Here is a 10,477-nt window from a genome sequence, read left to right on the forward strand (position 1 = left end):
ACACACACACACACACACACACACACACACACACACACACACACACACACACACACACACACATGCTTTAATGAAGGATTTGTAACTGAAATGTTGTATGAACTGGGTTTAGTTTGGTTTCCATGGTTACCACAGTCTGTTCCTCCGAGTCCATCTCTGGTTGGGCCAGTTGGCAGGTCGACTCTCTCAGATGACTTCTCTTCTGACTCAGCACCTGCTTCAGCTCTGCATGGAGCTTCTCCTTCTGCACCTGAGCAACACCGACACAAAGGAAACAACCTTTACTTTGCTTTTAAAGATTTAGTTTAAGTAAAAGTAACTCCTGTTTAGTTTGGTTTCATCTCCTGAGAGTTACTTGGTGACATCTATAACTCTGCAACGGTTTCTTTCAGTTCACTTATGCACAAAGGTTGTTAAACTGATGGCCTTTGCCTGGGGACACGGGCCTGTCAATCAGAAGCATTCAGTTACCATGGTGATTTAAGGTGGGCCAAATGTTAATGGAGTTGTTTTCCTGTAAGGATGTCATTTTGTTTGCTCAATAAACCAGACTCTGTCCCCCCCTAGTGGCCAGCAGCGGCGGCATCCCTTGAGCTGACCAAACAGATTGATTTTGGTTGTCACAGATGTTTCAGACACCTGTGACGGGTTCAGATCTGCCTCAGTCAGACATGTTTTGTCCTCGCATGAAAACGCCACAACTGGCTTCTGTGCTGAGCTGAGAGAAAGCAAAAGCTGTTTATGTGGCAAACAGTGACCTCAGCAGATCAGGCCTGGCTATTGTGTTTCAGTTTGTATGGGCTCGCTGGCCTGCAAGGGTCAGGAGGTCTGTGGCAGCGCTGCATTCAGTCCTGCAAACACATCTGAATACATTGTAGCTCATAAAAATGTCAACGTTATGTTCCCATCTGTAAGACTTTGGTGTATCAGCTTCTTCCGCTGTGTTTGCTCGTGGTTCATGACTGTAGGAAGGTGTGTGTGTGTCTCACCACTCTCTCTGGGCTCTCCTGATCGTCTATGGAGCTGTTGTAATGGAGGCTGCGCTGTGGGCTGGAGGGGCGTCTGTCAGAGGGGGGCGACTGTCTCTTGTCTTTCACCTGAGGACACACAGTAGCAGGAGCAGTTAGATGCAAACTGCAAACACAAGACTTACTAAACCCAAACATTCTGGACCCATGAACAAACATTCACTGTTCTTCATCCTCTGCTACTTAGACAGAGAACAGGATTATATTAGTCCTGTCCACTTCAGTCAACACTAAATCAAAATGTTCTCTGCAGCGTCTGTGTGGGATGAAGCATTGAAGGTGTGAGCACGTCGCTCCACCATCCAGTCAGAGATGTTTTACATTTCACTCTGAAGAACGCTGCTGCATTTGTAATCAGCTTTTAACTGAACCAACATCGCCGCCCACAACATCATCTCCATCCCAAACAGCTCTGCCTCTGGAAAGTATCCGCTGAACCAAAACGCCAAGTTGCATTTTAATGAAGGACTGTAAAAACTAGACAACATGGGGAGAGGGAATGCTGTCACACACACACACATGGGCAGAGTCGGGTTTAAACCCTCAACTCAGAGCTGAGTTTGTACTTACGGCAGGATCTCTGCTCTGGCTGAACTCATGGCTGCTGTCCTCTGGATCTCTGTCAGACTCTGCAAAAGATTCAAATAGAGACAAAATGCACAATTAAAGCTCCAGTAACTCAGTGAGGAGTTCTACAATTGTTGTTGTGAATTCCCAAACGACATAATGAAGGCAAACCAATTTCTGAAAGGGCTGAACTAAATGAATTCATCTGATGTCACTGCAGGTAAAAGCACATAAACATGGATTCAATTAACTTAATGTTGCTCCGTAAATAGCCTGTAAGTAAATCCAGCCTAACGTGCTGAAACACACAGCATCAAAGCATTTACATCGACAGTAAAAAGGAGGAGGGAGTCTAGAATGGAAGCCAAAGGAAGGAGGGTTGTAAACTCTGACCCCTGGTGTCTGATCGTCCAGCTTTATGTCAGATTAAATGCAGTCACATGAAGAGAACAGGTCCCACTTCACTGCCATCTAACCAGAGCAGTGTGAAATAAGAGTCACACAGCTCCAGTAGTGGAGAGTGAAGCCCTGAGAGTTGAAGTGAGAGCGGTGATTGTGGGTCTGAAGGGTCTGATTTAGTGACATCGCTCCAGTCTGATGCTTTTGGAATGGCAGCCTTGGAATTCTTTCCGCACCCTTGGACATGCTTCTGCAGCAGTTACCCGAGTACGAACCCTTAATGCCTCTGCACAGACGCTCACTTTATCACAAAACCAACACAGCTACTCCAGAAGGATCCAAACAACATCCATGACAGCAGAGACACTGTCATGACAGGAAACTGGCTGAAAGAGCAGCAATCTGGTTCTGACAGCAAACACATGAACCAGATGATAACAAAGAACATAATCCACACAGCTGGTCAATCAGAACAGAGGAAAGAGGGCGCCTTAAAGAGACAGTACGCAATACCTGCCTGTTCTCACTCAGTATGCAGGGACAGTAGAAGTGAATCAATGTGGTTTTTGCATAATAAAGCACAAGAAAGGTTTAGAATGGAATTGTACTCTTTAAAGTTGTTTGGGGTTAAAATGCCACCTTCTTTAAAGCCCCATGTCACAGTTTATCGCACTAAGATCACTGCTGAGTGTATAAAGCACTTTCCCTCAGCAGCAGAGCAAAGGGCCGTCTGTCCACTGAGGCCCCCAGCAATGTCATTCCATACATCCCAGCCTTCATGTGATCACTGTTTTTAACTGCCACAGCTCTCTGGTTATGTGTGTGTGTGTGTGTGTGTGTGTGTGTGTGTGTGTGTGTGTGTGTGTGTGTGTGTGTGTGTGTGTGTGTTGATGGGTATGCTTGGGTGGGGGATGCGTAGAGATGTGTAGAGTGTCAGCGTGGTTGCCGTGCCTGTACGGGTGTGTCGGAGGTATTAGGTATCTAGCAGGTCACAGGAATACATAACACACATTCACCATTCACACACACACACACACACACACACACACACACACACACACACACACACACACACCACACGAGTGTGAGAGACTGAAGCTTGAATTCTGCTCGCTTTGCATTATGGGAAATGTAGTCCATACTAACACTCACGCATCCCAACGCTCAACTATTTCCCCTTCATATTTTTACTGCAAAAAGAGTTGATCTTGTTAGTAAACAACTTTTTCTCAGGGATTGTATTGTAGCTAACTAGAGAGTAGTTCACGGGTAGCTTGTAGCTTGAAAAGTAGCTTCCCTAAACACAGCTGATATGACAAACTGTAACAAGTCACACACACACACACACAGCCGAAGAAATGTCAAGACCTTAAAGTCAAATGTCCTCCGGTCTGTTTAGAGATGATTCTCAAGAATAAAATGGAAAGATTTTTAATTTAATTAAAAGTAAAATGATAACAAATATTTGGGACTCCAGAGTGAACCTGAGGTGAATAGTTGAGAAGTTATTGTTAGTCACACTGAAGCTGTGCAGCACAAACAACATCTGAATTTAGACGAGGTGCAGATCCACAGGAACAGCTGCTCAAAGCCTTGCTCAAGGGCACAATAGAGGAGTCGGGGTTTTTACTCTCCTGAAGCAGACTTCAGTATACTGCTGTACTTTATCAGGCAGTGCTGCGGTGACAAACTCCATAAATCTGACTCTGATGCATTTAAAGACGTTGTTGGTCAATCTTTCTTTCAATCTCTCATAAAGTGACTTCACCTCAGATTGGCATCATTTCTAAACAGAACTGAAGTCTTAAACAGAGACGTCATCATTGGTTCATGTCGTTGTGTTGAGATCTGCCTGTCATGCTGTGATTGTTGTGCTGAGTGACTGATTGACTCAAAGCTCCATGCATCAACTGCAGCAGCAGGTGCAACCGCTGAGCAAACAGCCTGCAAGAGGCATTCAGGGTGCAAACGGCATAGGAGAGACGACCGCAGTGTAATTATCTGTACAAGAACATGTGTTGATTTAAATGAATGTCTCTACCAAATTAACAGCTTTGTTTGATCTGAGACTTACATACTATATACTGTAAATAGGTAATAAAGTTATAAAGTTCACTGAGGTCACTGGGACGGTTCTTTTTGAGGAGAACCTGCTTGTTCTCTCTCAGGGTTTGTGATGTTTGCACCTGACTGCAGCTTTAAAGTGGAGCTGTGTGTGATGGATGGCAGCAGGTGGAGGCTGAGCCGCTCCCTGCACTGATGGAGGAATGGAGGGATGGCAGAGGAGGAGGAGGAAGAGGAGGTTAAGACGTGAAATGCCTCTCAGCTCAGTCTAATTATAGCTCAGACTCACATCTGCAGGCCTGCACAGGCTCGGTCACTTTCAGAGCATCAAACCTAGCCCACTCTGCATATCAACCCTCTTTTAAATATTTATCTAACAGAACTAAACTGAAAACCTTTCAGCTGCTTCACTTCTCTACCCAGAAAAGGCATGAAAGGAACAAGTATAATGTTATGTAATGGAGATGACGAAGAAAGAAGGACAGAGTGGATGAGTGTCCTCCTCTGAGGTGAAGAGTTCCATCTCCAGCTCCAGCAGCACCTCAGAGGTGATGTGGGCCGGATCGACGCTGAGCTCCAGCAGCTGCAGCACGTCAGCCTGCTGCTGCCATGAAGCTGCTCAGAAGCTCCAAGACGTTTAGACAACGTAACGCTGCTGCGCTCGGATCACTAATGACAGAACTCAAGCATCCAAACAAACAGTGGAGTGTGTCAGTTTACGTTTCTTTGACATCACACACAGCAGCACATTAGACACAGCCGGGGAAGAGGGTTTGTGATTTATATGAGGACAGAAATAGGTTGTTTTCTCCAAATGTACTTACATAAGAGCACGCACACACACACACACACACTCACACACACACACACACACACACACACACACACACACACACACACGCACACACGCACACACGCACACACACACACACACACACGCACACACACACAGGAAATACCTTCCCTCACTTTTCCACAGGCAGCACGAGTCGAGTTAGAACTCAAACCTAATTTGAGGAGGATCACAAGACCAGAGGGGCAACGTCCCCACGTTCAGCTGAAACTGCAGCTCAGCAGCTCCGCCCAGCAGGGAGCCTGTGGAGCCTCAGAGGAGACGACAGCTCCTACACACCACACTCTGATTACAACACAGCTTTTTGTTTGCTGTTGCATTGTGGGAGGTTTGGGTTCACTACATCAGTCCAGGCATGAGATTACAGATTATTGCTTTAATGCCAAATCATCTTTAGACAAATTGATCATTGATTGTCTTAACAAATTTGACTTATTGACTTATACTTGAGTTATTCTGTCTAACATGGAGGAATTTAGGTCCAATCTTCAGTGTTTTAACCCGACCCATTGAGCTTAAAACATAATAATACTTCTATTTTAATGAACATGATGTTGTGCTGTGTGTAGACGTGTGGCAGGATAGACCTCTTGGCCACAGCAGCTTTTCTCCCATCATGCACCACTCGGATGCCGCACGTATAGGAACACCACAAACATTGTTTTGTAACTTTGAAGAGGAAAATGTAGGTTGAACAGGTTCCTGTGTGTGTTCTGTGCTGCTGGATTCCAGAGGAAAGAGGAAGAGAGGAGCTGTGGGCCTCAACAAGCCGCCCACACCTGCAGCCACAAACACTTCCGCTCCCACTGGGACCGACGCAAACTCCAAAATGTAGGAACCTGGGAATCACTTTTGATAGGAACACGAGCTGCCTGACACGGAGCTCAGAGCTGTTCCACCATCACAGAGGCCGATCCCAGGGTGCCTGCAGACGGACTGAGACATCAGACACTCCCGCAGGCGTGTGTCTCTGAAGGAAATGCCTCCGTGTAAACAGGAAATAGGGATATTTTTGACTGATAAGCAGCACTTGGCACATGGAGAGAGTCACAAACAGCTCTGATCATGTCAGGATAAAGACTTTAACCACAACAGATGAGGAATATTATGAACATATCCCCTGAGTTCAGCAGTAAAGCCCCTCACATACAGAATAAGAGGTCCAGGTCATTTGTTTACATGACTCTTCCTTCCTGTAGGATCCTCTCAGCTCTCTGTACGCTGTGGGAAGTCTGACCTCGTACACATGTAAGGCAGCGTTTCCGCGTTCCCTGTTTTCCTCCTGAGTCGTCCAATCAACTCCTGACCCTGCATCCTGGTCAAACTTAACCCCACCCACAAACACGACCACGGCCGCCACCCTAGAAGTCTGTCGCCAGGAAGCTGCTATCATCATCCATCACTTCAATCTTCTCTGCGTGTTCTCTCAGCTCACACACGTACGGATCATAGACAGAGAGGAAACACGTTGCCTCACAGCCACTTTCTATTTTCTATTCTGAATTATATAATGCCACAGGGGATTGGCACCTACAACTTTATTTACAACATCCGACCGTGTGACAGTCTGTACCGGGGGAATTAGCGGCGTGTCCAGTTACCGCTCTGAACCTGAACCAGGCTGGATTTGGCTCTGCCATGGACAACACTTACTGCACTGCAAAACATGCAAACATGTTCTCTAATCAGGTGAAAGATCAGGCACAGCAACAACAACAACCTGGAGGCAGATAAATGGAAATAAGAGTTGGAATGGTGCCTCTTTATCGCCCTATAAGCAATAAAGCGCTATTCAAGTTAAAGGTGAAACTAGAGAGAGAGAGAGAGAGAGAGAGAGAGAGAGAGAGAGAGAGAGAGAGAGAGTGAGAGAGAGAGAGAGAGAGTGAGAGAGAGAGAGAGAGAGAGAGAGAGAGAGAGAGAGAGTGAGAGAGAGAGAGAGAGAGAGAGTGAGAGAGAGAGAGAGAGAGAGAGAGAGAGGTCCCTGAATATAGGAGTTAGTAACCTTGACAGAAGTTCAGCAGAGTCCTGAGCAAAGCGACTTATAAATCAGTTCAGGGGACAAATGAGGACAAACACGAATGTAAACTCAGAAACCGCTTGTTGTTGCTAAAGTAGCTGCTCCACGTGTAACTTTAGAGTTCAGTATGAGGAGCTCTCAGTGTTTGGGCTCTATTCTCTTCATTGCTTGACTCTTACAGTGTGTTAGATATCAAACTGCTATCAAATCCAAACCCAGCAGCACCTGTTAGCTCAAATTGTCGTGCAGTGAATCAGGGTGCTTATGTAACCCTGTGCATCTGCCGCTCGCTGGCCTCGTCCTCCCTCAGTGTGCAGGGTGCGCTGTGCATGCGTACCACCTTGGCCCCGGCATACCAGGCGGGTGGGCGAGCCCGCTGGTACATTTGGAGTTGAGGGGGGGTGAACAGATCCTATGACCGTCAGGCTGCAGCTGTCGCCGGCGTGTAACACGGAGACAGGGGCTATGTGAAATGACGGCGTTCCGCCTCTGACAGCTCCGCAGCAATGCAGGCGATGTCAGGCCGGACACGAGCGAGCGGGTCGAGACCCAGGCCTTTCTGATAAAAGGTTCTGTTTATTTTAAGGTTGTAGTCAAACCAGAATCTGTCCCCGTTTACTCGCCGGACAATATTGATTTGACCATAGAAGTAGCATTAGCATTAGCTGGAGTCGTTGCTCGGTCCATTTCGGTCACCACACCCTCAGAGGTCGACTCCATCGGTCAGCAGCAAGAATGTGAGGGTCAAAGTTCACTGAAGTTGAAGACAAATATACTTCAACTGAGATGCACGTTTGATTTGTTTCTCTAAAAGTCAAAAAAAGATTGACAGGAAATGCAAACACACACTCTGCCTGCTCTGCTCTGCTGTGTGGAGAAAATAAAAACGGGCCAAATGTTGTTTACTCACTCAAGCACCAAACTAATGTGGATCAGTGTGAGAGGAAGGAGGACTTAGACTGAGTTACCCTCAGTGTTTCAGTGGAGGTGCTGCATGTTTGCAACCTGGCTCTGCAGCTTTCATCATGTAAGAAACACACACAGCACATGTATGACCTGGATGAGCGTTAACATGTTTATCCTCTTCTAATGTTGACAGACCTCAGAATCCTCCGTCAGAGCCTCCTGGAGGTTTGGATGAATGCTAGGAATAATTTTCGAGTGTTATTGAGTGCAGGTCTGGTTTCAGCGTGGCCGTCTTATAAACTGGGAGTCATAGTGACATAGTGACATACCACACTGCAAATAGTTCCCATTAACCTCCGTGAATACTTCAGTGTTTGTATCCAGCAGCTGCCATGCTGGAATAAACACAAGCGGCAGCTGTCTGACTCACGCCGTCTTTGCATTTAAACAGCAAACTATTGTTGCTCTCTCCAAACTCAGCACTGTGGAGTGTGTGTGTGTGTGTGTGTGTGTGTGTGTGTGTAGACGGCTGCAGGGTCTCTGCTGCTCTCAGCTCTCAGGTCCCATGTGAGCTCAACGCCACAGCAAGACCACAGAGAAGCCACACAGACACTGAGATAGATTCAAGATCCTGCCAACAAAGACCTGAGATGTCTTCCTCTGTGCCCTGAGCAACCCTCCTCACACACACACACACACACACCACCATAGCCCTCAGGTGCCAGCAGGCCCCATGTCCCCCCGCCTACCTTTATCCCCTCAGGCTGCTTCCTCCAGTCATTCAAAGGTGACAGACCTCCACCTGCAGCGGCTGAGCTCTTCCTCTTCCTCCTGCTCTCTCTCTCTCTCCCTCTCTTTTCCTCCAGAGACTGGCTTCACTCACTGCCTCTCTTCCTGGCCGCTTCCCTTGACTTGTTGTGGCGTCCGTACTCTTCCCCCCCGGCCGTCTGTCTGTCTGCCTGCCCGTCTGTCCAGCTTGTGCCCCTTGTTTCCAGCCTGCCTGCTCCCCTCTCTGAGACCTCAGGTTTGGCCTGGGCCCATGCCATCTCTAGGAGGGACCCATCCAGCCGCGCCATTGGCTGGAGGGTAGAGATGCCCCCATATTAGGGCACTAAGGGGCGGGGCCAAACGATGATGGAGGGAGGGAAAGATAACAAAGTTTGTGACATACTAGACTGTTTGTCTGAGTGTATCGTACTGTGACACACACACACACCCACCCACCCACCCACCCACACACACACACACACACCCACACACACACACACACAGAAATCATGTATTGTTGTGGTTTTGGTTGAACTTGTCAGAGGTTATTAGCTTCACACTTCCCTGACCACAGTTTGTTTCTGAGTGTAGCAGTTGTGATGGAAAGAATTGACAACATTGAAATCTCTTTGCAATAAAGGTTAAATATAATAATGTAGACTTTGCCTCCCCATTTGTAATACAGAAGCTCGTCTTCTTCTCTGCCGTTCTCTCATTTATAAACAGTGTTGTTGTCATAATGTCCTGCTGGTTGAGTTCTGCTCTGTTTATTTAACACCGTTGCCAAATGAATCCGTATTTTCCACTTTTGGAAACCACCCGGATGACTCAGCGCCCGGAGATGGAGGGGATCATCTCCCAAACCTCTGAGAAGATGACACAGATCTTGTTTTCACAGGTTTGTCCGTGTTGCAGTGTTGTTCCTTAGACGTGTGTGTGTGTGTGTGTGTGTGTGTGTGTGTGTCGTCTGAGTCATCTAAGCTCAAACCAGGCAGCCAAAGTAAACCTGAATTATTGTCACAATAAAACGTCTCAGGTCCTCAAATGCCTGCGTGGGATAAATGGTGTGGTTGGAAAGTTATTTTAGAGCTGAAGAGCTGCAAATAGAAACAGCAGCAGCCTTGGATCTGAATTTAGAGAAAGTGAAACTCTTCCTTTCTGGGAAACAGCTGTTACTGCGAGCTGAATGGTTTGTGAGTCGAGTGTGTGTGCGCATATTGTAGATGTCTGCATTTCTGTGCCTGTACGTTGGTGTGTAAGTGCGTGCGGCTACATTTCTCAGTGTGTGTCTGTTAGTGTGCGTGGATGATTTGTTGTAAACCAGCCGTCTGAGGTAAACATGACAGTGAGCCAAAGCCTCAAGAGCTCCTGCTGCCAACCACACACACACATACACACATACACACACACACACACACACACACACACACACACACACACACACACACTGCTCAAACAGGAGCTCAAGCCTCAAAACCTTCATTTATGACGATTCTTAAACCAAAACCTTGCATGTATCCCAGAGGTTAAGCAGCCATCTTCCTTCACTGTGATGAAGACCACTGAGGGTCCCTTCAGACTCCAGTGAAGCATCCAGAGGAGCTCAGGCCGGTCACCTTGCACCTGACATGCTGCGACACCGGCTGCACTGATATTTGTGTGTCTTGGCAGTGAGCGGGTGCAGATCAGGCAGCCAGCACTGTGTCAGCTAACATGGCCATTGTTGTAATTCCAGCTCCCACACAAAGCCGGGATTTAGAGCCGTAAGAGACCGAAACAAGGGCCGAGCCGGACGGGGACAAAGGGGGAGACAGGGAGAGAGAGAGATGGGGAGAGACAGGGGAGAGAGAGAGAGAGAGAGAGAGAGAGGGAGAG

General features: G+C 47.3%; 1 long non-coding RNA gene across 1 annotated transcript; it reads right to left on the bottom strand.

Moving 5' to 3' along the window:
• Positions 1-1,036: 1,036 nt before the first annotated feature.
• On the bottom strand, positions 1,037-8,842 carry LOC143007298 (uncharacterized). Its single transcript, XR_012964457.1, has 3 exons — positions 8,584-8,842; positions 1,599-1,657; positions 1,037-1,097 (listed from the first exon to the last, which is right to left on the bottom strand). It is a non-coding gene; the product is annotated as an uncharacterized LOC143007298 (long non-coding RNA).
• Between the last annotated feature and the right edge of the window lie 1,635 nt (positions 8,843-10,477).

This window comes from Genypterus blacodes, unplaced genomic scaffold, assembly GCF_046128005.1.
Source record: "Genypterus blacodes isolate CSIRO-AG114 ecotype Tasmania unplaced genomic scaffold, CSIRO-AGI_Gbla_v1 ptg000084l_1, whole genome shotgun sequence".
Lineage (NCBI taxonomy): Eukaryota > Metazoa > Chordata > Actinopteri > Ophidiiformes > Ophidiidae > Genypterus > Genypterus blacodes.